Raw genomic sequence first — 27,878 nt, forward strand, 5'->3', positions numbered from 1 at the left:
CTGCAGCAGTTGGTGTATGGTCACAGGCAGTCGGCCTGGTGAGCCAGAAGTGTGAAGCTGAACCCAGAGGTCCAGGAGAGCTGACTACTAGGGGTTGAGACAATGGGGAACCTGAAAAGCAGTATTGTGAGTACAGGGGATCGTGTCTACGGGCCTGACCAGGAAGGGGGCCACTCCAGAGTAGAGTAGTCAGAGGACGGGTGTCAGCTGGTGGATAGAAAGGGGGTGCTAGGCATGTGCCCTGAAGATAAGTACTTAACCTCCCTGGCGGTATGATTGTTTCCGATTTTAGGTGCTGAAAGCGGTACCATTATTTTGCAAGAAATTCTTAAGGACAAGCAGCCCAAACCAATTATTTACATATGATTTTTTTTTTTACTGTGTGTTCTTCTTTATAACAACTCGGGTATGATAAAGTTTGAAACACAAAATCATAAATTATAATATGATAAATAACTATAAAATGTTAAAGTATATGTATATATATATATATATATATATATATATATATATATATATATATATATATATATATAGTATATATGTGTGTGTGTGTGTGTGTGTATATATATATATTTATGTATACATATATTATATTATATATATATATATATATACATACATACACATTTATATATATATATATATATATATATATATATATATATATATATATATATATATATATATATATATATATATATATTACACACATGTATATATATATAGGGCACTGGGGGGCAAACTAACGTAAATTTATTTTTTCTAGCAATGTAATCCAATAGGATTACCATATATCAGTGTGTTTGTGTGTTTTACTTTTCAAATTTGCCGCCGGTTCCACCCCCCTGCGACGTGTCGCTCACAGGGAACGGAAGCCGGGGCACACAGCATCAGGTGGAAGATCCGGCCGCCGTATTCTGCAGGAATACATCGCAGGATCCCGGGGACAAGGTAAGTAACCTCTCTTCCAGGATCCAGTGATTCTCCCTGGCGGTACCCCAAGTGTGGCTCGGGGTTACCACTAATGGCACTGAAATTCCACCCCGAGCCACACTCGGGAATACCGCCAGGGAGGTTAAGGAACATTATTCGGATTCATCTAGTGGCAGGATGAAGCTGCGGCCTTGCAACATTTTCAGTCCTCAGCATTGTGAATAGTTCAAGCGTTGGAGTATCCCACTGATCACTTCTCCCATCCCCATATCAAATAAAACAACAAAAACAACAACCCCTAGACTGTTCATTGACTGAGCCAGGAAAGTAAAGTGTTAGAATTCTGCATGCAGTTACTACCAGTAACCCAGGGGGGCCTAAAAGTGTTAAAATCCAGCAGGCCTCAAGGGGGCAGCGCTACACCTATATATAATGATATATAATGCAAAGCTCTTTTTCTGTTACTGATAGTTCGTACACTCATATAGCGTGGGGATTACATTGTTTACTGTTCCCTTGTCCATTCTCAAAATGCCCTAATATTCTGTTCACCAAATACAAGGTGTTCTGTGAATGGACAAGGGGAGAGGAGGGTCAGGTAAATAACAAGATTTCCCCTCATCCATCACAGGATGCCTTTCATACCGTGAACAGAATACCAGGTGCTTTGTGAATGGATGTAGGGAGAGTAAGAATGCAAACAGAAGGAGCAGTACTACTACACATACAGTTCCCGGGTGCCCGATCCACAGCCGTTTGACTTAGTACATATGTAGAAAGGTGATCCGCACACCGGTAGTTGCTCTTACAAAATCTTCATCTTTATTCAGCAACCACAGAACACAACTGCTGATAAGATCAGTTGATGCGTTTCAGCCTATAAGGCCTTAGTCATAACTGTTATGACTAAGGCCTTATAGACTGTAACGCGTCAACTGATCTTATCAGCAGTTGTGTTCTGTGGTTCCTGAATAAAGATGAAGATTTTTTTAAGAGCAACTACCGGTGTGCGGATCATCTTTCTACAGGGAGAGTAAGAGGAGAGTAAATAACAGGATCCCCACACTGTACGAGAGCTGGAAGTTTTACTCAAAGCTCTGGAAGCAGAGAGCTACGTGCAAAATATAGAATGACTAATTTAGTTGAACCAAAAGTAAACACCAGCAATGGGGACTTGGCATACTCTTCAACAGAGGTCCCTTTTTTGATTGTGCTGTTGCAAGAAAAAAAAATTCCTAGAGTTCTGCTTTAATGATGTAATATTGAATACAGAGCTGCATTTATTTATGTTTATATCCACCTCGAGTTCAGCTTTAAATTCCAATATCTAGCTAGAGAAAGAAGTGCAGGAATGTTTCAAGTCTTCACAAAAATGTAATTGTCTCTATAATTTAATTTCAACAACAATGTGCAATTTAGGCAAACCTTGTAATCTACCAGCGGTCAGGAAATGGATGCTGAGCTCACCAATATGGTCTTTAGTTTTACACAAATTGCCTTGTTTTTATAAGTTCTGCACGTGCTGTTCAGGTCTTGGTGTATAGGTGTATCTGGGGTTGCAGAATGAGCTTTTATGTGTAACTGCAGCCTTGTGACCATGTTAAATGGCTGGTAAAACGAGTGACTCACATTGAATATGTATGAGTTGGAGCCTGGGGCATTATAGGAAAAGAACAATGTTTTCAACCACATACTTACACGACTCTCATAATAATGTACCCTATCCGGACCAAAAGTAAACATGTAGGTGAATTAAAGAGCAATTCGAGGCAACAAGTGGAACCAGTCTTTAAGTCACCAATTTAACTCAGCACAGCCTGCAAGTGCACTAAATACAGAGAGTTCCCTCAAATTAAAGCGATTGTAAAGTCTATTTAAAAAAAAAAAAAAAAAAAAAATATATATATATATATATATATATATATATATATATATATATATATATATATACATATCTATATTAAAATAACAACCATATTATACTTATCTCCTCTATGTAGTGGTTTTGCACAGAGAAGCCCGGATCCTCCTTTTCTGGGGTCCCTGGATAGAGCTCTTGGCCCCTCCCTCCGGCCGAATGCCCCCACAGCAAGCAGCTTGCTATGGGGGCACCCAAGCCAAGCTGCAGCTCAGTGTATCTATTTGGACACAGAGCTGCCAATTGTCCCTGCCACTCTCTCTCCTGATTGGCTAACTGAGTTTGATTGACAGCAGCAGGAGCCAGTGGCGCCGCTGCTGTGTTTCAGCCAATCAAGAGAAAGAGAGAGTCCGGAACCGGGACAGCTGAGGCACTTGTTGGCATCGCTAGATAGAGATGGGGCTCAGGTAAGTATTAGGGGGGCTGAGGGGAGATGTTGCACATAGAAGGCTTTTTATCTTAATGCATAGAATGCATCAACCACTTCTGTACGGAAGATTTTCCCCCTTAATGACCAGGCTAGTTTTTGCGATTCGGCACTGCGTAAATTTAACTGACAATTGTGCGGTCGTGCGACGCTGTACACAAAAAAAAAATGATGTCCTTTTTTTCCCACAAATAGAGCTTTCTTTTGGTGGTATTAGGTCACTTCTGTGATTTTTATTGTTTGCGCTATAACAAATAAAGTGTGACAATTTTGAAAAAAACAAACAATATTTTTCACTTTCTGCTATATAACATTTCCAATAAAAAAAAATAAAAAAATCTATTTTTTTCATCATTTTAGGGCAACTTGTATTCTGCTACATATTTATGGTAAAAAAAATCCCTATAAGCGTACTTTGATTGGTTTGCACAAAATGTATCCTGTCTACAAACTAGGGGAAAGATTCATGTCATTTTTATTTATTTTAATTTTTTTACTCGTGATGGCGGCGATCAGCGATTATTAGCGGGACTGCGACATTGCGGCGGACAGATTGGACCCCTAACTGACATTTTTGACACTTTTTACTGTAATAATGACACTGGCAGGGAAGGCGTTGATCTAGGGGTGATCAAAGGGTTAAGTGTGAGCCTAGGGGAGTGTTTTCTAACTGTATGGGGGAGGAACTTGTGAAATGAACATAGAGACTTGTGATCCTATATAGGAGGATCACAGGCGCTCTGTGATCATTTCAGAGAGAACAACGGTCTGCTGTGTTTACAACAGCAGACCGTCGTTCTTTCTCAATGGGGAGCGATCACGGGTGCCCGGCAGCAATCGGTGCTGCCGGTCCTGTGGGTCGGCATCCATGCTGCCAAATGGCAGAAGCACTCTCACGAACCTCCGTACAGGTACAGCGATTCGCGCAGCCGAGCCAGCCTGCCGCAGCATATAGTTATGGCGGGCAGTCAGCAAGTGGTTAAGTCACCAATTTAATTCAGCACAGGCTGCAAGTGCCCTAAAAACAGAGAGTTCCCTCAAATTAAAGCCATTGTAAAGTCTCATTTTTTTTTCTATTAAAATAACAAACATATTGTACTTACCTCCCCTGTGTAGTGATTTTGCACACAGCAGCTCAGATCCTCCTTTTCTCGGGTCCCTGGATAGAGCTCCTGGCCCATCCCTCTTGTTTAGTGCCCCTACAGCAAGCAGCTTGCTATGGGGGCACCCGAGCCGAGCTGCAGCTCGGTGTATCCATTTAGACACAGAGCTGCCGTTCATCCCTGCCCACTCTCTCTCCTGATTGGCTAACCAAGTTTGATTGACAGCAGCAGCAGCCAATGGTGCTTGTCTCAGCCAATCAAGAGAGAGAGTCCTGGACAGCTGAGACACTCGTTGACATTGATGGATTAAGATGGGGCTCAGGTAAGTATTAGGGGGGCTGAGGGGAGCTGCTGCACACAGAAGGCTTTTTATCCTAATTCATAGAATGCATTAGGATAAAGAACTTTCTCATTTTGCAAACCCTTTACGTTAATACAAGTGTCTGGACCTTGCCCCTGTGTCCATAAAGACATGGCTTGATGAGTTTGGTGTGGAGGAACCCAAGTGGCCTTCACAGAGCCTTGACCTCAACCCTACTGATTACCTTTGGGATGAATTGTAATGCTAACTTTTAACCAGGTCTTCTTTTACAACATCAGTACCTAACCTCACAAATATTCTTGGGTGATAAGGCAAATACGTCAAAGCCTTCCCAGAACAGTGGAGACTGTAAAAGGTGCAAGGAGAGGTGGTGGTGGTGGTGGTGAGGGCAACTCCATAATAATGCCCACGGTTTTGGAATGGCATGTGTAACAAGCTCAAATAGTGGTGATGGTCTGGTATCCACAAATGTTTGGCCATATAAAGTAAATGTTGAAATGATGTCCTATGTCTGAAGTTCTCGTTAAAAACCCACCATTTTTCTAATCAGTGTCAGCTGTAGCTTTGTAAAAGCATATGTAAAATACCTGTGGTGTAATATCTAACTATTGTCTCTATGCAAACTATTCCATCTAGCAGTAACACATGTTCTCTGCCAAACTTTCTGGTAAATAGATAAACTTTTGTAACTAAAACCCAACCAGGCTTGTCCGCGGTGTTAATAATACTATGCTGCCAAACATCTACCAGGTGTTTTTGATATATGCAAAAGAAACTTGTGGTGGCCCATCACTCGTTAATTTTTTATTTTTTTTTCCGTTGGTGGGGAATGGCTAGTGCTTAAAGCCCTGTACACACGCGTCGAAAATTGGCAGGGAATTTTCATCCGACGACCGATCTGCCGATTTTCGGCTTGTTAGTATGATACTTCCGACAACCGACTCCGACTTTTCGTCCGAAAAAAATCTGGTGTGCAGACTATAAAATTTTTGTTGGCCGTCAACACAACGGCCGATTTTCGTGCAGTCAGTACAGATTTAGACAGGGAAAAATCTGATGAGCAAGACTGGGCATGCTCAGTGAAGAAAGAACACAAAGAAAGCAAACCAACACATGACATCACTTCTGAAGTAGAATTTTGTTGGGCGAGAAAATTTGTGTGCAGTCTAGGCACATTCCAACCAATAAAACACAACTCTGGACAAAAGACGGCCGATAATCGTTGCGTGTGTACGGGGCTTTAGTTCAGTTCTTTATCACTGTCTGTGTTACCACTGGAGAGATCCGCCCATTTATTTATCCTGTTGACCTCTGTCACCAAGAGAAAAAGTAAAGGGAAATCGAAAATGTTATAGTTGCCACCAGAACAACCGGTAGTGGGAAATTTTCCAATGGGACAGCAGTTCCAATGCACCTGTAGGCCTCGGCAGTTTCTAACACCCTCTGAAAATCAATGTATTGCTGTTTAGGGACCAGCAAAGCAATGGTTTCCAAGCATTCAGTGGATGATTTCTTTCCGGCCGAACAGGGATTTTGTATTAAAACATTGTCCCACTCTAGAGTCAAGCATTTGGCTTGGAGCTGCAGCATGGCCCCCCTTGACTTACTGTAATTTGGCAAGTTTGAAAGGCAGTGCTACCTGGGGAGTAAAATTTGCTGTCAGGTGAGGCAAAGCACTCTGGTGCAGGTCGGATCCGCCACCCAGTCATCAAGTAATCAAAGAGAGAGTTTGACCGCACTCAGGAGTAGATGAAATGGAAGTGTTTTATTCCCCATAAAACTTGAATACATACAGTGCATCACACAGACATGGGACAGGTTGACGCGTTTCACGATTCTACAGATCGCTTACTCATAACCAATAGGAGGTTGCAGGAGGTGTGCAGTCTCCTCCGGCCGCCATGTCCATTTGTAGGTGGTTGGTTGGGGACTAGTAAAAATGCAGATCAACCACCTGCTTTTACTGTCCCCAGCTGCCCTTGTGAAACAGCTCTTAGAAGGTATTTTCCCCACACATTGGAGAGATTTCCTCTAACTTCCTTTTGGGTCCACAAGACAGAAAGTATAAGGAATTCTAAAACACAGACAGCAAATTAAACAGCCTGCCAGGAACTTTAAAGCCCAACCCTAGGCAAATAAAACATTACCCTTGCAGTGAGGTTGTGCAAGGGTCAATTGCTTGTTTATGTCTTGGGGAACAATAAAAGAAGATTTACTTACCTGATCCTCCCCGCTGCTAGACCGCTCCCCACAGCTTCTACAACCCTGTGCTCTAACGGTCTAGGTTTCCCACGTCATCAAGACTGGAGTAGTAATTACAGGGGTTGCAATTGCAACCGAGCCCCATGCTTCAAGGGGGCCTGTGCGGCTCCCCTGTACACCTGGATAGGAGGGGCGGCAGGGACAGCATGTAGAGAAATCACTGTCCTCCTTTTTCCTCCTGTAGCTGCAGGAGGAAAATGGAGTAGATTGGTTCCTCTGTTTGCTTTACCAGCTCCTTCCTTTTCTGAATGGACAGAGTCATAGTCAGTGACATTGTAAAAAAAAAAAAATAAAATGATAAAAAAATAATACAATTAAAATACCAAAAAATAAACACTACTGACTCCAGTGGGTGAACTTCCAGGATCGCAAAAGTCACACTTGCGACCGAGCCCTGTCATTCCAACACCGTAGGGAGGCCACAAGATGGCAGGAAGGGGGCACACTGCAGAACTTGTGAAAGGGCCCCACAACGAGAGTAAAGGGCCCCAGGATCAGTGGGAAGAGCCCCGGGCTTGAAGGGAAGGGCCCTGGCCACGGGTCTGGGGGGCCCTTCATGGTTTCTTGCACCGGGGCCCTGAAGGTTCTAGTTACGCCTCTGGTAGGGCCCATAGCCCTACTCTGGATGTGATGATACTGAGGGATATTTGCTTGGAGTAACGCCGTCCACTGGGGGAGAGGAGGGTCAGGTAAGTAACATGGTTTCTCCTCTCCCCTAAACAAAATGAGATATTAACCCTTGTAGTGTGGGCACAGCCCCACCGCAAGTGATCTGCCAGTAGTTGGGTTTTAACCCTTCTTTACTACTTCAAAAAGAAAAAAAAAGAAAAACGTAACTAGAGATACACTTTATACCTGATCATTTGGTTTATGTAAATCCATGTGCAGCATACACATTCTGCCATGCTAGACACAACAAAGGAATAACAAAACATTAGAAATTGGTAATTGGTGAAAATCGGCATCTATTTTGCTTTCTGGTCGTACAAAAACACATATGACAGCTGGAAGTAGACTGCTTGCTATTGCCCATTTTCTTTAAATATAGCATGTATATAAGTGATAGATACAAGAAGCAGCACATTATCAACACATGATGTAAGAGCTTTACGCTGCATTGTTGACACAAACTAGAAGCGACATTAAAGTGAAAGGTTACAGATGTGTGGATAAGGCTTGTTAGCGGTAGAAGTTGACACAAACTGTGTAAACACGATTTTAACCTCACTTGGAATAAGGGTCAGCAATACTGATTGTGCGAGATGGAGGTGTTTTCTGCATTACTGAGCACATATTGGCAAATTTGTCTGCGCTGCTTTGTAAAGTAAGGGTCCTTTCACACGAGTGATCCGATCAGATCTGCCTGTCAGTTTTTTGGGCGGATCTGATCGGATCCCCCATGCATCCCTATGGGGCAGTGGATGTCAGCGGAGACATCTCCGCTGACACCCGCTGCCATCCGCATCCGATCCTGTCTGTGAAATCCCGACGGATGGAAACCCTTTTTTCCGTCCGTCCAGGGGATTGGATCGGATGGGATCGGATGAGAGCAGACAGGCGGTCCGCTCTCATCCGATTCCCACATAGAGATGATTGGGGACCTGACAGCTCTGTCTCCGCACACAGCACGGAGAGGGAGCTGTCACTTTCCTGCTCATCTGGGATCTGTGTATCAATCCCCCGCTGAGCAGCACGGATCCGCCTACGGAGGCGGACCGTGTGAAAGAAGCCTTAATCCATCATAAGGACAATATGTAAACCACTAGCTGACCTCTGTTTTTATGTATTAAAAAAATAAAAAAAACTATCTGGTTGACAATCATTCTGACCCTCAGACCACAATACCTTATAGGCTAAGTTCGCCTTTTCTAAAAAGAAATAGTCTATGTAGTCAAGGGTCCATAGTAAGCATTAAAAGAAACTGCAGCTTTATAAAATGTTCATTAATTTTATTGTCCTGCCGATAGGCCCTTTAGGCCACTTACCCCTGGAAGCCTGGTCAAAAGTTCCCAGTTATCGATCCTCAAGGCCCCCCTTGTTTCTAGGATGTGACGAGATTACAGGAGTTAAAAACCAACAGTTTTCATGTTCTAGAAATGATGTGGACATTGCTAATTGGGAGGTTTTTTTGTCAGGCTTTCAGGGTCCAACTGGCTTACAGGTATGACAATAAAACTAAAAAATATTTTATAAAGCTGCACTGAATTTTTAATACCTACTGAAGCCCAATAATTTGGGTAGGTTTAGCACTACCCCCGCAGGAGGCGCTGGTAACCGACTCTCCTATTCCTGCACAGCGAAGCAACATGCATTTTTTTACTTGCAGCCAGACACAAGAAGTCAGTCCGGTAACTTGTTTTTGTTATTTTAATTAGGGGATAACTTGGAATTTATGGGATGCCCAGCGGATGATGAACATAGCAAAACTTGGGATCAATCTTCCTCTCTCTGTACAAAAATCCTTTCTGTAAAAACTCACAGTTCTTCGTAGATCAACAGTAAAATTCCATTACAGACTAAGGGCCCTGGGCCCTCCTGGAAAGTAGCATCAACCTGAGGTAACTGCTTGCAGGAGTGTATCCCCTCCCTCTATGGATAAGGTCCCAGCTCCACTACTCAGCAGGTTGTACCAGCTCTCCTGGCTGCCCCGCATATCTTTTAGGGTAAGGATGATGGGATGAAGCACACTGTTGTCCTTTGAGAAAGCTGACTACATATGGCAGACTTTCCCCTTGTAGTGTCCTTGAGTGTGCTGATGAACTCACTGCCCTTTCCTTGCTCCTACTGCTCCCAGGTTGTGTTCCCAAACACACCGCACTGCAGAAGGGATCCCTTCAGAGCCAGCCCAAGCCTCCGGCATGTGGGCCCCCCCTGGACCTGGAGGGTGCCTAAAGGCCACTGACAGACCCCCTCAGCACTCCATCTCGATCTTCCACCCAACTTCCTCTGCCAACATGACTCACCCATACATAAGGGCTGACTCAACCTTCCTGCCAAACCCACTGCCTGGAGATTAGCCAAGCTCACCTGAGTATGCAGAACAACCCTCCTAGCCTCTGTTCTCCAGTTTTCAGAATGTTCTCCAACCATCCAGAACCCGGGGGGGATGCATCAGAGACTTGCCTGTAAGAGTCACCCAGCCCTGAATTCAAATAAACCCTGACCCAGATTCCATGACTCAAACTTAACCATGAGCCAAACAATTTTTCTACCTGCTCTAAGTCTAGTAGCACACTAGAGGGTGCTACATTGGCAACTGCCTGTACAAGGTGAGCCTTGAAGACTTGGGGATTCAGATTAGATGGCCACTTCCAGTAGGTTTTGGAGATGTGTGAAAAACATGCAAACACAGTGAGGAGGGGAGGACTTAAACGTAGGCGTTGATTGGCTGATCCTCAATGTCAGCTGAGATCATGTAACCAATGCCTAGGATTTTTTGACACGAGTAGCCCTGTGGGATCCCAGAACAGTGGTTTCTGCAGGCAAGTTAGTATTTCAAGCCTTCTGCACTTTTCTTGACTTTAAAACAAGCCCATGCTAGGCAAAGCAAAGTTTATTTTAATGCTTCCCTCCCCAGCATGCTCATCTATCATTTGTACTCAGTTCTTCCAGGTAGGGAAGTGCGCATGTAACTCACTTCCCTTTCTATCATGTTACATTGGTCTTGGTCATTTAGCCAGCATATGGGGGCAGAAAGAAAGTCCTCAACCTTGTAGAAGCTCTGCCTAGGGAGGCTCGGAACTTAAATAGTGTTTCCTTTCCTTGCCTTTTTCGGGTGAATAGAGCTAAAGTATGTAGCTGGAAAAAAGGGCATTAAAGCAATCCTGTTGACTTGCCATGCAAAGTACAGGTTTGCTATAGGGAAACAAGGAAGTAATATTAGTAATCGAGGAATTATTGGTTAATAAATGAGAAACATTGAGAATTTTAATACAGGAAGCTATTATATGCAATCCTAGACTTTTTCAACAATAGTCGAACCTGGTCCCACCAATAGACTTTTTTAGCTACCCCATAAGCCCAATGTGATAGTGGGCCTCGCTGACCAATAGCATATATTGGGAAATAGAAGGAAGTGGGGTCAGTTTCCCTATTTTACAGGCAATGACAAATTTTACAAGTAACATCAATTGCCTATATCTTTAGATCTACTGATCATTTCGACATGTAGTTTTGTCACCTCTGCTTGTGTTTTTTTTTTCTTTTGTTAACATACTCAGTTTGAGGGAAAAAAAAACAATCTCCACTGGGTAATTTATATAAATTTCAAGGATTTTAACAAACTTTTTTGAAGATTCTGTCCTTGTTCTGAAGAAATAGCTGTCTATTACACCATGCTCTTTCCAAACCGATTCCAGGATTGGAGGGTCTGTGTTCATTATAATCACCTGAGTGGAGCTCCAAGTTGTAAAGAGGAAAGCTACAGTGTCGTTTTCCCTTTGTTGGACAAGCCTTATGGCCTGTACACACGATCCGAAAATCAGATAAAAAATTATTGGACCTCCAAGTTGTAATGAGGAAAGCTACAGTGTCTTTTCCCCTTTGTTGGACAAGCCTTATGGCCTGTACACACGATCCGAAAATCAGACAAAAAATTAGTGGACCTCCAAGTTGTAAAGAGGAAAGCTACAGTGTCGTTTTCCCTTTGTTGGACAAGCCTTATGGCCTGTACACACGATCCGAAAATCAGATAAAAAATTATTGGACCTCCAAGTTGTAAAGAGGAAAGCTACAGTGTCTTTTCCCCTTTGTTGGACAAGCCTTATGGCCTGTACACACGATCCGAAAATCAGACAAAAAATTAGTGGACCTCCAAGTTGTAAAGAGGAAAGCTACAGTGTCTTTTTCCCTTTGTTGGACAAGCCTTATGGCCCGTACACACGATCCAAAAATCAGACGAAAAATGAGTGGACCTCCAAGTTGTAAAGAGGAAAGCTACAGTGTCTTTTTCCCTTTGTTAGACAAGCCTTATGGCCCGTACACACGATCCGAAAATCAGATAAAAAATTAGTGGACCTCCAAGTTGTAAAGAGGAAAGCTATAGTGTCTTTTTCCCTTTGTTGGAAAAGCCTTATGGCCCGTACACACGATCCAAAAATCAGAAGAATAATACCACTTTCGAAGCGATCGTACAATAATCTGACAGTTCATCCGATATTATTCAATCGATCAATCATGAAAATGTTTCTCGCACTGGTTGATCCGTTACGCGCACCATACCAAATTGTACAATTTGCGTTTAATCAGTACAGTTGTGAATCAAAAATACAATACAAATACACTACAACACATTACATCACTTCCCTTTTTTTGTTCTGTCGTACGAGATTTTTCACAACTTTAATAAACTCTTCACTTTCGATATGAGATTAGCATGCAAAGAAAAACGGACAAATCTGTTGTGCAATTCTCGGATTGTGTGTACGGACCATTAGGGGGTATCAAACCAAAAATAAAAACACCTATTACAGGGGATGTCTAAAATTGTTCTTGTATCTTCTGAGAAAATCAGTTAGCCAATCACACAAGCAGAAAATGATATTTATGAGGATATTCTGTACACCCCATTCTGTATGCCCCCAGGGTTATAATATTGCATTGATTTTTTTTAACACATTTGGAAAAACCACTGCCACTTAAAATTGAAAAATATTTTTCAATAACATTCATTTACAAAATGGCTAGTGTAGCAATTGTATATGTTCTATTATTTATTTTATATTATATTATTTATTTTTTATGCTATATTATTTTTTTTTTTTTCCATGAAAGTGGCATTTTTCTCTTTAGGTTGAACAAATTCACATATACTGAAATATATTGTAAAAAAAAAAAAAAAAAAAAAAACACCATACAAAGATTGCAGATTCCTTTACAGTATCCTCCCTGAGTATCCCTGATAGCAGCACATTCTTTAAAGTCTATTAAGGTCATCAGGGTTTATTTACACGCATGTTAACATTTAACAATAAAAAAAAAAACATTGAGTAATAGGAGTAATGTTACTGCTACCTGAAGAAGTTGGGGTTGTTGAACTAAAACCATGCCGTGCATTGTAAACTCTAACTTGTATAATATTGTACGCATTTTATTGGGCTGTAACTTGTGGACTCTTAAATTGAACCTGTCATGCTAGGTCTTGACGTAAGCCCATCTTTTCTGCTTTGTAAAGCTGAACTTGGAGGACATGCATTTAACGTCTTATGTAATTGTGTAACCATGCCTTGGAACGAGCACCCACAAATTCCACAGGCCAGGGTGCCAATTCAACCAGAAAATGGAGGTTTGAGTAAGTGCTGACTTTAGCGCGAAACGCGTTACCGTTTATGTTCCTGTAATACCTGTGATGTGACTTTAACCACTTCAGCTCCGGAAGGTTTTACCCACTTAATGACCAGGCCCTTTTGTTGCGATTCGGCACTGTGTTATTTTAACGAAAAATTGCGCCACCTCGGGACGCTGTACCCAAATACAATTGATGTAATTTTGTCCCACAAATAGAGCTTTTTTTTGGTGATATTTGATCACTTCTGCGTTTTTTAGATTTTGCGCTATAAACAAAAAAAGAGCGACAATTTTGAAAAAAAAAAAACGCCATATTTTTTTACTTACTGCTATAAAACATTCACAACAAAAAAATGTAAAAAATCTAATTTTTTTTTATCAGTTTAGGCCAATTTGTATTCTGCTACATATTTTTGGTAAAACAAAAAAATCCCAAAAAGCGTATTTTAATTGGTTTGCGCAAAAGTTATTGCGTTTACAAACTACGGGATAGACTTTTGGAATTTTTATTTATTTTTTGTTTTTTATTAGTTATGGCGGCGATCAGCATTTTTTAGCGGGACTGCGACATTTCGGCAGACAGATCGGACCCCTAACTGACATTTTTGACACTTTTTGGGGACCAGTGACATTAATACAGTAATCAGTGCTAAATATTATGCACTGTTACTGTATAAATTACACTGGCAGTGAAGGGGTTAACACTGGGGGGTGATCAAAGTAGTTAATGTGTGCCTAAGTATGCTTACTGACTGTGTGTGTGTGTGTGTGGGAGGGGGGGGGGTTCTGTGACAGGCACAGAGAGATCAGGAGTTCAGCTTTGCTGAAACTTCTGATCTCTCCCTGCCTGTGTAACAGAAGACTCACCTGCTTTGTTTACATAAGCAGGTGGGTCTTCTGTCAGTTTATCTGACGATCGCGGGAGGCCGGTGGCAATCGCCACCGCTCCTCCAACAGCCCGCCTCCCGCTGTGTCTAAACACTGGGAACGCTGCTCCGGCGGCGCGCGCACGCTGCTGAGACCTCATGCGCAAAATCACGTAGAACTAAGTGATTTTGCGCAGCCGAGCTGCCCTGCTGCAGTAATACTACGGTGGGCGGTTGGCAAGAGGTTAATATTCCAATAAAGTTACCAAGGAGTGCAGCAATATTCCAGATTTTTGCATGTCTCTGAATCTCACAGATGAACTGTTCAGCACCCTGGGTTCCTGTTCACAACGTGTGAGAGTCGGTCACTCACCTAGAGCGGCATTTCTTTGGCTAAACCAGAAGTGTGTTCATTCCTCTAATCTGCACTCTTACGTAACACAATATTGATTTTCTGTTACAAGCTGGACAAATGTGCTGCCTTTTGAAAAATGATGTCAGGTGCGCTTTTTCTTTCTGTTGTTCTTTTCTGTACTTTGGGTGTTGTGAAACCTAACATGCTTGATATGTCACCTCCTCAATGCCTGTTTTAACCTCATAAATGCGACACCACCATGCCACAAATGCGTGCAATGCGTGCAATGGTGGAGCGGCTGCAGCATGGCTGAAGGCGGCAGGAGGGATCATTTTTGCCTTACCCACAAAGCGAATAGTATTTAAATGTACAGTAAAAAAAACAAGCTCAGAAGTCTAAACCAGGGGTCCCCAACCCCCGGGCCACAGATCATTGCAGGTATGTGCCAAATAAAAAATTCAGCCAAGCGCTCACTCCGAAAGGGAAGACTGGCGTGCTGCTCTCCTCATTACAGGTATGTGGCCTGTTGATGACTGGGCCCGGACAGCAGGAGATGAGCGGCAACCACGGGATGGGGCATAGTGATGTGGCTTTTCAGGGTTAAAACAGGCAGTGAGGAGGTAACTGCCACCTGTCAACCACTCTGCCCAGGGGCAGCAAGAACTCCACAAGTGAGAATGCTGCTTATGGTGGAAATGTCTTTACCTCATTTTTTATCTTCTCACCAATGACAGTCCATGTAGGCATGAACAGAAAGAGCAATATGCTGCGGAGGATTATGATCAAGCCCACAAATTGAATGTCACTGTGCATATAATCAATTATAAATGATCAGAGCTGCATACAAGGATCCAAGCCTCAGTTCTCTCCCCTGACCACTATCTATCTCTGTCAAACTGTCAACTGACTTACCTGAGCAAACTGGGCATGCCCCTTATTAGGCCCCGTTCACATTTGAGCTGAGCGTCAGAGGTTGCTTTTTCGAATTTTATGACGATAGGCATTTTATCATGCATTTTAGGCTATGTTGTTGTTTTTTAGCCAATGGAAAGCTAGTCTAAACGGGCCAAAAACTATAGAAACTCATGTACATTTTTGAGTGTTGCGCTTAAGGCTTCAGGCAACACTATGCTCAGGCGTGAATGGGCAAAACTGAATATAACGGAAATCCTTGTGCCGAGCGTTGATGTGCTTCTGGTGAAGGTTTAAATCATACTTAAGGTTGCTTGGGCATGCATGGAGGCTTTACAGAATGCAGGGCCGAATTAAGAGCATCATGGGCTTGGTGCTGAGGATTTTGAAGGGCCTTAAGGGCCGTGCCTTGGCATGCACCCAGAGGAGGAAGGGTGCAGCCATGCATGCCTAATTCAACATGGGATGCTGTCTCTGAAGCCCATAAACACATCCATGCATCGGCAACTGTCCCTCCTTGTCCGGCCTTCGTGCTGTGTGGGGAGGTTCTGAGGGAGCTGCCTGGGGAAGCGAGCATAGAAGCCAGACTTCTGTGTTTACAAGTGACAGAAGAGCGGTAACAGTGAATATAGCCAACCCGGGTCCTATATAAAGGTAGGGGCCTGGAGCTGCAGCTCCAATAGCCCCTACGTTAATCTGGCCCTGACAGGTTGGACTGATGACCTTGGCTCTAACCAACAAGATGGCTGTGCCAAGCAGCTACCAAAAACATACAGCACAGAAAAAGGTAACCCCATAACCAATACATGTTTATGCTCTAATAAGTCACGGTCTGTCACGCTCCCATTGTGTAGTACAGGAGCTATTCTAATAGGAGCGACACAAGTCTCTCCGACTTAGAAAAAGGGTCCTGTACTACTTCGGGGCGACCTGGAGGCGACTTGCATAGACATTCATTTAATGAAGTTCGAGCAAGTCGTGCCAAAGTCGTGCTGCGCGCGACTTCATAGGTCGCCCCCTAAGTCAGAGCGACCTAATGTGAACCGGCACTAAGTCTGCCTCATTTTTATTTGTTTTTTTTTAAGTGGTTGTTAAGGCTGAAGGTCTTTTACTTCTATGCATTCCATGAAGATAAAAAAACCTTCTATGAGCTGCTCCCCCCACAGCGTTCCCCCCCCCCCCCCAATGCTCACCTGAGCCCCCTCACGATCTAGCGATGTGCACAGGAGTCTCGATTGTCCTGGGTGTCTGTCTTCTCAATGACTAAGCCACATCAGCCAGAGCCATTGGTTCCCACTGCTGTCAATCACAGCCAGTGAGACAGTAAGAAGAAAGTGGGGGTGGGGCGGAGCCTCAGCTCTTTGTGTCTTACTGTCGCATAGAGCAGATCTCGTGATCAAGCATGCACCAGTGCTCCCATAGCAAGCAGCTTGCTATTGGGGGCACTGGTCATAGGGGAGGAGCCAGGAGTACTGGGAAGGGCCTGAAAAGAAGAGGATCGAGCCTGTTCTGTGCAAAACTACTGCACAGAGCAGATAGGTATGAAATGCTTGTTATTTTTATTTATTTATTTATTTAAAACAACCTTTAGAACTTGGGGACTAAAAGCATAAAATCACAATACACTTTAGGGGGGAACCTTTGGGGGAATCAAAAATGGAGAAGGATCTGGGAGTCCTGGTAGAGAATAGACTAAGCAATAGCATGCAATGTCAAGCGGCAGATGCCAAAGCCGGCAGAATATTAGCATGCATAAAGAAGGGGATATATTCCAGAGATAAAACTATAATCCTACCACTTTATAAAACTCTGGTCCGACCACATCTGGAGTATTCTGTCCAGTTCTGGTCGCCAGTCCTCAGGAGGGATGTGTTGGAGCTGGAGAAAGTCCAGAGAAGGGCAACTAAACTAATTAGGGGATTGGAGGACCTTAATTATGAAGAGCGTCTGCAATCGCTTGATTTCTTCTCTGGAGAAGAGACGCCTGAGAGGGGACATGATAGCAATTTATAAATATCTCAATGGTGATCTCAGCATAGAAAAAAAGCTATTCAGTCGGAAGGATTGCATGAGGACTCGAGGGCATACAATGCGATTAGAGGAGAAGCGTTTTAACCTCAGGCAACGAGGGGGGTTCTTTACTGTTAGGGCTACAAAATTGTGGGATTCTCTACCACAAGATGTGGTTTCTGCGGGTAGTATGGTGGCTTTCAAAAGACTCTTAGACGTACATCTCAAGGATCAGAACATTCAGGGCTATGTGAGATGATTACGGCCACACACACCTACACAGGTTGAACTGGATGGACTATTGTCTTTATTCAACTTCATCTACTATGTAACTATGTAACTATGAATCACTTTTTGAATAAAGATCTCACTAGTCACTACCTCTGCTGGCAATCTGTTTCAAACAACAACTACTCTTTTGGTAAAATTATACTTTCCAAGGTTAGTTTTCAACTTTAGTCCTGCTAGTCTGAGGTTTTGTCTCCATGTTCTTTATCTTTGCTTCAGATCAGAAATACTGGCCTCCTGAACCTTATTACACCTTTATTGAATTTAAAGATTTAAACCATGTCACCCCCCATTCTGTTCTTTCCTCAAGGCGGGACATACTAAAGTAGAACTAAAGGCAAAACCTTTTTTTATATTTTTTATAAAGGGAGAGTTAGAAACCCTGTCCATTTTTTTGTCTTCTGTGTCTCATTGGGCAGATTTCCCTTTGCTTCCAGTTTTATGGCTACAACATAAAGTAAGAGAAAATTCCTCCAAAGTGAGGAAATCCCTTGTTGTTACGAGTCAGCAAAACTAGTGTCCTCGTTGGAAGATTTTTTCTCCTATTTCTGTTCTCATGACAACCAAAAATTTGGAATTTTCCTTTTCTTTCACTTTTAGTAATAACAGTAAATGGGAAAAATAGAAGGGGGAAATCTCACTAACTGGAAAACAAACAGCAGTTAAAGCCTGAAAGGTGTTCTAATCCCATTTCACTCTAGCCAAAAAAAAAAAAAAAATAAAGCTATACTTTAGGTATATTTTATGTTCCTGCAGTCCTTCCTAAAAAGTCCTTTCGGTTGCCTCTATCCAGGCTTGCTCTATTTCATCAACATGTTTTTGTAAGTGAGGTCTTCAGAACTGGACACAGTATTCTAAATGAGGTCTAACTGTAGACTTATATAAGGGAATCAGAACCTCCTCCCTCCTGCTGGTAATCCCTCTAGTAATTACTAAATATCTACAGTATATGGAAGAATCAGAACCTCCTTCTTCCTGATGGTGATCCCTCTTATGATACAAAGATCTATATGGAGGAATCAGAACCTCCATCTTCTTGCTGGTGATCCCTCTAGTGATATAAAGTTCTATATGAAGGAATCAGAACCTTCTTCTTCCTGCTGGTGATCCCTCTAGTAATATAAAGATCTATATAGGGGAATCAGGACCTTTTTTCTCCTGCTGGGGATCCCTCTAGTAATATGAAGATCTATAAGGAGGAATCAGAACCTCCTCCCTCCTGCTGGTGATCCCTCTAGTAATAACTAAATATCCACAGTATATGGAAGAATCAGAACCTCCTTCTCCCTGCTGGTGATCCCTCTAATGATACAAAGATTTATATGGAGGAATCAGGACCTCCTTCTTCCTGCTGGTGATCCCTCTAATGATACAAAGATTTATATGGAGGAATCAGAACGTCCTTCTTCCTGCTGGTGATCCCTCTGGTGATATAAAGATCTATATAGGGGAATCAGGACCTCCTTCCTCCTTCTGGTGATCCCTCTAGTGATATGAAGATCTACAAGGAGGAATCAGAACCTCCTCCCTCCTGCTGGTGATCCCTCTAGTAATAACTAAATATCTACAGTATATGGAGGAATCAGAACCTCCTTCTTCCTGATGGTGATCCCTCTAATGATACAAAGATCTATATGGAGGAATCAGAACCTCCATCTTCTTGCTGGTGATCCCTCTAGTGATATAAAGATCTATATATGGGAATCAGGACCTCTTTTCTCCTGCTGGGGTGATATAAAGATCTACAGGTATATGGAGGAATAAGAACCTCCTGCTTCCTGCTGGTGATCTCTCTAGTGATATTTAAAGTGGAAGTAAACCATGCCATCATTGCCGTCTTGGCCTGTTTAAACTGCCATGGTGCTGCACATGTGATCAGTTATGACACCAGCGATTGGATGGTTTGACAGTTTGGTTGAGAGCACATCCAATGGGGGTGTTACATTTCCGGCAAGTGCAGGAAATATACCATTTTTTTTAAACTGTTAAATGGATGGCTTTACTTCTGCTTTAAGATGTATATAGGGGATCAGGTTGTTCTTCTTGCTTGTGATCCCTCTAGTGATAAATAGAGATTTATATTGGACCTCTTTCTTCCCTCTAGTGATAACTAACAACTTATATAGGGGATCAGGGCCTCCTTCCTCCTGTTGGTAATCCCTCTAGTGATAATCAAAGATTTATTAAGGGAAAGCAGGACCCCCTTCTTCCTGCTGGTGATTCCTCTAGTGATAACAAAAGATTCATAAATCAGGAAATCAGGACCTTCCGCCACTTGCTGTGATCCCTCTAGTGATACCTAAAGCAGTGGTGGCCGGCCGATAGGGGGCGCAGGGGCGCCGCCCCCCCCCCCCTAAAAAAAAAAGAAAGGAAGAAAGATTTAAGAAAAAAAAAAGGCAAATTTTCGCCCACTAGGGGCGCCGGACTGTGTCCTGGGTATGGGGGGGGGTGTGGTTTTTGACTCCACCCTTGGCCAGCAGAGGCGCTCTTCAGGGGGTCATCGGGGCGCAGAGCAATGCGCCCCGACACCCCCCACTTTTCTGATGTCCGGGCTGTGATTGGTCCAGACTCCAGCCTGGACCAATCACAGTAGGACATCATCTGGTGATGTGATGCGTGGGGCAGTGCACCGCCCCGGCGTCACGATCACCGCTTCCACCTTCCGACTTCCTTCCCGCCCAGTGTGTCGCACCTGCTTGGAGAGAAGACGTCGCGTCCGCAACTCCGCACTCCGCACTGTCTGTCTTCGCCGAGTGCCGAGTCACCAGGAGGAGCAGGAGGAGACCAGGACTCGGCGAGTCGGCGGCAGGCCTACCTTCAGTCCTTCATCTTCGTGGAATCGTGGACGGACGGAAGGTCACGGGACGGCGGCACTGCAGTGCAGAGAGAGTCGAGGCCGCATCGCATCCGGCTCCAGACCAGGCCGCAGGCGCAGCTTGAGGTGAGGAGGTCAGTCGGTCACGGTCGGGTCTCCGAGTCGGAAGAGAGACGAGAGACGATGAGTGAGTCCAGCCCTGTGCAGCAGCAGCAGCCCGGTAACGGTAAGTGAGTCCTCCTGTCTGTGTCCTGTCAGTCCTCCTCCTCCTCAGGCCTCCGTGACCGGTTTCCAGACCAGAAAAAAAATGCATGCCAGGCCAGCAGAGCAGCCAGTGCCAGGGCCGGCCATACAATAGGAGCGGAGCGCTCCTAGTTTGTGCAGCGGGAGCAGGCGGATGGCTGGTGCAGGCGGATGGCTGGATGGATGATGCATTCAGAGTGCTCGTCCTGCCGCCTGGACAGAGAGACCGAATGGGAGTCCGACGGGACTGGAGGCAGCAGGGGGGAGGGGGGGGATCGATCCCAGCTCCTTAAGTCTGGATTCATGTCTCTCAGCTGCTTCTCCCAAGCCTGCCAGTGCAAATCAGCGAGGTGATTAGAAAGCTGACCCAGACCCACATCGTACTGCTTGAAAGAATGAGCCCTGTGTCCTCTGCTCACCTCTGATCCCAGAGAGGTGAGCAGAAAGGAGGCACGATGGCATCTCTGCATTGAAAGGGGGCACGATGGACTCTGCATTGAAAGGGGGCACGCTGGCATCTCTTTTGCCGCAAAGCAATGCCTATTACATTTTTCTGTTTGCGCCCCCCCAAAAGTTTTGAGCACCAGCCGCCACTGACCTAAAGATCTATAAATGGGAACTGGACCCTCCTTCCACCTGCTGATGACCCTTCTAGTGATATACCCCAGAATTCTATTAACTTCTCCACTTGCTGGCCACCCTGTTTGCTCATTTTGCAATCATCTGAAACAAACACTCCCAAATATATTTCTTCTGCAGTTCTGGCCAGCACTATACCCTTAATATATATAACTTAGTCAGAGGATTCCTAAGTGCATTATTTTGCATGTAGAAATACTGAACAGTGGTTTCCACTGGTCTAACCAAATTTCCAGCATTGCCAAATCAACCATTTTACAAACGCCACCAGGAATATCAACCCTATTGCACACCTTTGTGTAATCAGCAAAAAAAGCATATCGTACCTACCAATTTGTCAGTCATAAAGGAAGTCAATTAAGAAAAAAAAAAAAACAGAGCAGATGTTGCAACTAATATTATTCATTAGTATCATCAGTCAGATCAATTACTATTTGACCCAGTTTTCCTGGTCATAAAATGTGCAAAGCAAGATCCCACCACCTTTAAATGACTGTGTCTGTACCTAGTCTTCTCACTGTATGATGCTGTATGGTGGCTTCATGCCACTTTGTATATACCTTGCAGTGCCTTAAAAAAGATTTTTTTTTCGGCATTCTGTCCTCCAGGGGGACAAAGCACAAGTAGTATGTTGTCCAATGTTCCTATGTGTATTGTAAACCTAGATATGAGGTTGGACAGGGCATCTGCCCCCTTCCCCCCACTTTGGCCACCCGACAACGTAGCTATCAAGCAGAAAGCTATCTGATAACCAATGTTTGTCTTGGCTCCAGACATTTGCCTAAAATAAGTGGTAAGAGGAATGCAGAGGGAAAGGGGGGGGGGGGGGGTTTGTTAGCGTTAGCCTACTATTTCTCTGCATTCCTCTTTAAGGGCTTGTCTTGGGCAAATGCTTGGAGCTGAGACAAGGGTTGGTTATCAAACAACTATATCCTTGCTAGCTACGTTGTTGGACAGCCACAGGAGGAAAGGGGGCACCCTGTTCGACCTCATAGCTAGGCTTACAATGCACATAGAAACCTGGGAAAAAACACAGAAAAAGATGATGCTAGAGTTGTTCTTTATAGTGTATTTAAACTCTGGAGGGGGGATTTACTAAAACTAAAGCACTTAGAATCTGGCGCAGCTCTGTATGGTAGCCAATTAGCTTCTAACTTCAGTTTGTCAGCTGTTGAAAAACTTTGACAATAAAACCTGGAAGCTGATTGGTTTCTATGCAGACCTGCATCAGATTTTGCACTCTCCAATTTTAGTAAATCACCCACTAAGAGTCATCTTCTTTTATTTGCTCCCTTTTGGTCTGCTGATTATAACATTGATAGCATTTTGTTTCATCTGTCTGATAAGTGCAAAAGTACACCTATTGATCCTGCCCGAAATCCAGTGAGCTTGTAAAATCCTGTGCATTTTGCCTTTAGTGTACAACAATTTCAAGCAGCGGCGGGAGAAGGTCATCCAAAGCCCAGGGCGAACATGCCAAACTGAGCCCCCCCACCCCAAAGATGTATGAGCATTATGTGTCAGCAACAATCCCCCTACAAAAACAATGAGCACCAATCTGCATGCTTACCCCCTAAGCATAAATTCCCCCTCCTCCCAGTAAAAATCTACCCCCTGCAGAAAAACATCTCTTCTCAGCACAAATCTCTGTCCCCCAAATCCCCCCGGCTCGAATGCCCCCCCCCCCCCCAAAAGAAAAATCACCGTTCCTAGCACAAATCCTCTACTTTTAACATTTCCCCACCTAGTACACATCCCCCTACTTCAAATATTTCCCTCCCAGCATAAATCCCCCCCCCCCTCCATCTCCCCTCCTAAAACAATACTTACCCCCTGCTGCCCCCAAAATTCCCCCTTCCAACACAAAACTCCTTCCCCACAATCCCTCCCTCCCCACCACCACCACCACAACCTCACATGATACCACAGTGCCCAGGGCAGCTGCCTCAATGGCCCATACCTCTCCTGGCCTTTATTTCAAGCAGTGTTATCAGCCCTGCCCAGGTCTCCTCTATGAACTACAGTACTGGCTCACCATACCCCTATGTTATGGAGATGAGGAGAGGAAGGGTGTAGTCAAAATCAGGAGATTAGCCTAGGGCAACAATCATGCTCTTCCACAGATACAGTACACCAGAGGGTGTTCTCACTCCAGAACAAATGGTAATTTATTGGCAGGATCGCCACGTGAAAATAAAAGCAAAACAACTGGAAAAAAATCACTCAGCTACCAAATCTAATGACTGGTAAGATGCAACATATTACTTTTACTATTACTATTCTTGAGTGGGAATTAGAACCCCTGTCAGTTTTTATTGTTGTCTGTGCTCCTGTTAGGGATATTCCCTCTCTGTATTTTTCCTGTTTAACGTTATCATTGAGAGTGATAGTAAAAGAGAATCCAAAACTTTGGGTTGTTCCCAGAAAAGTAACAGGGGGGACATCTTCTAATAGGGACACTAGTGCTGGTGACCTGGGGGTCCCCAAAGAATTCCCCTAATTTGCAGGGATTTCTTCTCACTTGCTCTTTGACTATGGGACAGGATGTGAAGGGAAATCTCCGCAATGGGACACAGATGGGGAAAAAAACATCTGACAGGGGTTATAACTCTCCCTTACTCTATCCAAAATTAAAAAAAAAAAAAGGTTTGCCTATAGTTCTACTGTAAGTCCTATTATCCTGTGATTGGGTTCACTCCTGTAAAGGAACTCCTTGTAGATAGGACTCTAATGATTGTACGTTTGTTTGGTTGCTTCGTTCTCTGTGCCATGACCTATCCTATGGTCTGTTGAAGATAGTTTTAGGATGTTTCTAGTTGGATTTTATCTGTTCTAGAGTTTGATAAGATCTTTGCTCTCATGGTTTTGATCATGGTAAACATCCTAAATCTATAAAGCATGGGGGGGTTGTCACATGTTTACTTTCAATTTGCTCTTTATTGCCCCTGGCACCTGCATCTCTTCTGTTAGTTATAGGCCTCATAGAAACAGGTGCATGGAGGCTGTATGGCTTATATTGCGGGCTTATTTCCATTCTCCGTAGACACAGCTGCAGCATACATCCGCCCATAGCAATAAATATCTGTACACTAGCTCTACCAGGTATACAGTGTACTCGCAAGGTGGAAATATCTGAATACACACAAACCGCATTCAGACATTTACAAGCGTGTGTGTTTACAGTAGTACATTCCTGGTTTTTAGGGACATTCCCAGATTTAAGGGGACTGTCCCAGGAAAAAAATGTCCCCAATTTTGTCCCAAGTTTTATGTATTTCTGCATATAGCTAGTGTACAGTAGGGGGACATGATGTCCCTGATCCTGGGGACAGTTCCCAATTTTAGAGAGCTGTGTCCAGGAAAAAATGTCCCCAACTTCATCCCCATTTAAAAGCATGTGTGCCCGATTTCTTTTCAGCTTAATGATTAATGATGTCCCTGGCCTGGGTAGCTGCAGGGTATTCCATCTTAGCAACATTTCTGTGATTGGCCTGGAGCAAGTGGAGGGAGGGGAGAGATGTGTCTGTTCTCGGCTGTGTTTGCAGTTACTGAGGATATCACCTGATGATGTCACATGCCAATATTTCTTGTTCTTCCCAGTCCCGCCCATTTTGGCTTATGCAGACTTCATTGCGGGATGGGGATATTTATATTGTCTTTCCCTTGTTTGTGATGGTGACCTGCAGTGTACACCTGAGCCAGCATTCTTGACCCAGAGCAAAGTAGGCTCAGGTGTTATTAACCACTTAAGCCCCGGAAGATTTTACCCCCTTCCTGACCAGGGGGTATTTTGCGATTCGGCACTGCATGACTTTAACGGACAATTGCGCGGTCGTGCGACACTGTACCCAAACAAATTTGATGTCCTTTTTTTCCCACAAACAGAGCTTTCTTTTGGTGATATTTGATCACCTGCGCGATTTTTTGATCATGCACTATAAACAAAAAAACAATTTTGCAAAAATAACAATATTTTTCACAATTTTTTATATGAAATTCCCCCCAAAAAAATGTAAAAATCAAAATGTTTTTAAATTTTTGGCCAATTTTGGCCAGTTTTCTGCTACCTATGTTTGGTAAAAAAAAAATCACAATAAGCGTATTTTGATTGATTTGCGCAAAAGTTATTGCGTTTACTAACTAAGGGAAAGATTATTGTTGTTTTTTTTTTAACGCGTAATGGCGGCGATCTGCGATTTTTTTTGCGGTACTGCGACATTGCAGCGGACAGATAGGACCCTTGACTGACATTTTTGACAATTTTGGGGTTACCAGTGACATTACTACAGTAATCAGTGCTATACATATGCACTGTTACTGTAAAAATGACACTGGGAGGGAAGGGGTTAACTTTATTGGAGAGGGAGGGGTTAAGTGTGTCCCTAGGGGCGTGTTTCTTACTGTCATTGGATGTGGCTAGTGGTGTAATAGCACAGATCAACGGTCCTACATAGCAGGACCAAGTGATCAGTGCTTTTACACGGGGGAGAATGACAGGCGGCTTTGTTTACACTAACCGCCTGCCTTTCTCCCTCTCTGCCCGACGATCGCGAGTGACACACGCGAGTGACACGGCTTCGTCGGGTACGAGCGGGGGCGGGAGCGTGCCTCTGGCGGCGCGCACTCGTCCGCCATTCGCTCCCAGGCTAGTGATGTACCAGTACGTCACTTTGCCTGGGAGGGGCTGACCGCCGCCGTATATAGTCGGGCGGCGGTCGACAAGTGGTTAAACCATGCCCCTTTCTGCCCTTCCTACTTTTAACACAATTTGGCCACACCTAATACATCGGTGTGGTGTGCTTTACATGCCACGATTATCCCAACCGCCTGCTCCACCCCTGATCCAACCCCAATAAAAGTGGGCATGGTCAGTAGGGTGTGCCAGGGTTTAATTTTGAAAATCCGGTCACCCTAGTGAACAACCACTCATTTCTCTAGATGGTTGTACTGTGGGGAAAATAATTATTTGACCTGCAGATTTTGTAAGTTTGTCCACTTACAAAGAATTGAAGGGTCTATAATTGTTATCATAGGTGTATTTTAAATAATATAGACAGAATATGAACCAAAAATCCAGAAAAAAACACATGATACAAATGTTAAAAAATTGAGTTGCAGTTCAGTAACTCAAAATCAAAAAGGTAAAATAAACATTTGATCCCCTACCAACCAACAATAATTCTGACTCCCACAGACTGGCTACAGTATGTGCTCATGTTGTACACAGATTAGTCCTGTCAGTTTAAGAAGGTGCTCCTAATGACAACATGTTATGTGTACAAAAGTCACCTGTCCACAGAATCTCTTTTCTTCCATTCAAACTTCACCTAACCATCATGGGCAAGACCAAAGAGCTGTCAAAGGACGTCAGGGACAAGATTGCAGACCTACACAAGGTTGGAATAGGCTACAAGACCATCAGAAAGAAGCTTGGTGAGAAGGAGTCAACTTTTAGAGGGATTATTCACAAATGAAAGAAATATAAAATAACCATCAATCGCCCTCTGTCTGGAGTTCCATGCAAGATTTTGGAGTAAGGATAATCATGAGAAAAGTTAGGGATCAGCCCACAACTAAACAGGAGGAGCTTGTGAATGATCTCAAGGCAGTTGGGACCACAGTCACCAAATAAACCATTGGTAACATACACAGCCATGGATTGAAATCCTGCAGCACCCGCAAGGTCCCCCTCCCCAAGAAGGCACATGTACATGCCCGTCTGAAGTTTGCCAATTAACATCTAAATGATTCAGAGAAGGATTGGGAGAAAATGCTGTGGTCAAATGAGACCAAAATTGAGCTCTTTGGCATTAACTCGACTTGCCATGTTTTTAAAAAGAAAAATGCTGACTATGACCCTAAGGACCCCATCCCTACAGTCAAGCACGGAGGTGGAAACATTATGCTTTGGAGCTGTTTCTATGCTAAAGGTACAGACTGACTTTGCCACATTGCGGAGCAAATGGACAGGGCCATGTATTGTAAAATCTTGGATGAGAACCTTCTTCCCTCAGCCAGAACACCGAAGATGTGAATGAATCTTCCAGCATGAAAAGAACCCAAAACATACCACCAAGGCAACAAAGGAGTAGCTCAAGAAGAAGCACCTTAAGGTCATGGATTGGCCTAGCCAGTCCACAGACCTTAATCCTATAGAAAATGTATGGAGGGAGCTGAAACTTCGAGTCGCAAAGTGACAGCCAAGAAATCTTAAGGATTTAGAGAAGATCTCTAAAGAAGAGTGGACCAAAACCCCTCCTGAGATGTTTGCAAACCTGGTAACCAACTACAAGAAACTTTATCATTAAGCTTTTTTCCCCTTAATTTTTCACCTGGTATTCCTGCATAAAAAACACACCACATGTCTTAGAGTGACAATGCTCACTACTCCACTGTATCTATGGAGGGAGCCATGGTTGTCACCCAGGCTGGACTTTAAACATCTGCTTTTGTTCCTCTTCAATACATTAGGGGGTGATAGTAAAACAGTATCACAG

The 27,878-nt window shown here is 43.6% G+C and overlaps 1 protein-coding gene across 2 annotated transcripts in view; it reads right to left on the reverse strand.

Moving 5' to 3' along the window:
* Positions 1–27,878, reverse strand: part of KCNJ15 (potassium inwardly rectifying channel subfamily J member 15) — a 134,016-nt gene that overhangs the window by 44,654 nt on the left and 61,484 nt on the right. Inside the window, exon 1 of one of the 2 annotated variants that reach the window (XM_082246108.1) lies at positions 2,404–2,467. The exons of the other annotated variant lie outside the window; for it this stretch is intronic. The gene's annotated coding sequence lies outside the window, so the exon portion shown is untranslated. Of the gene's footprint in view, positions 1–2,403; positions 2,468–27,878 lie in introns of those variants that run through there. 2 annotated transcript variants of the gene reach the window in all.

This window comes from Pelophylax lessonae (assembly GCF_965119305.1).
Source record: "Pelophylax lessonae genome assembly, chromosome: 2".
NCBI classification, from domain to species: domain Eukaryota; kingdom Metazoa; phylum Chordata; class Amphibia; order Anura; family Ranidae; genus Pelophylax; species Pelophylax lessonae.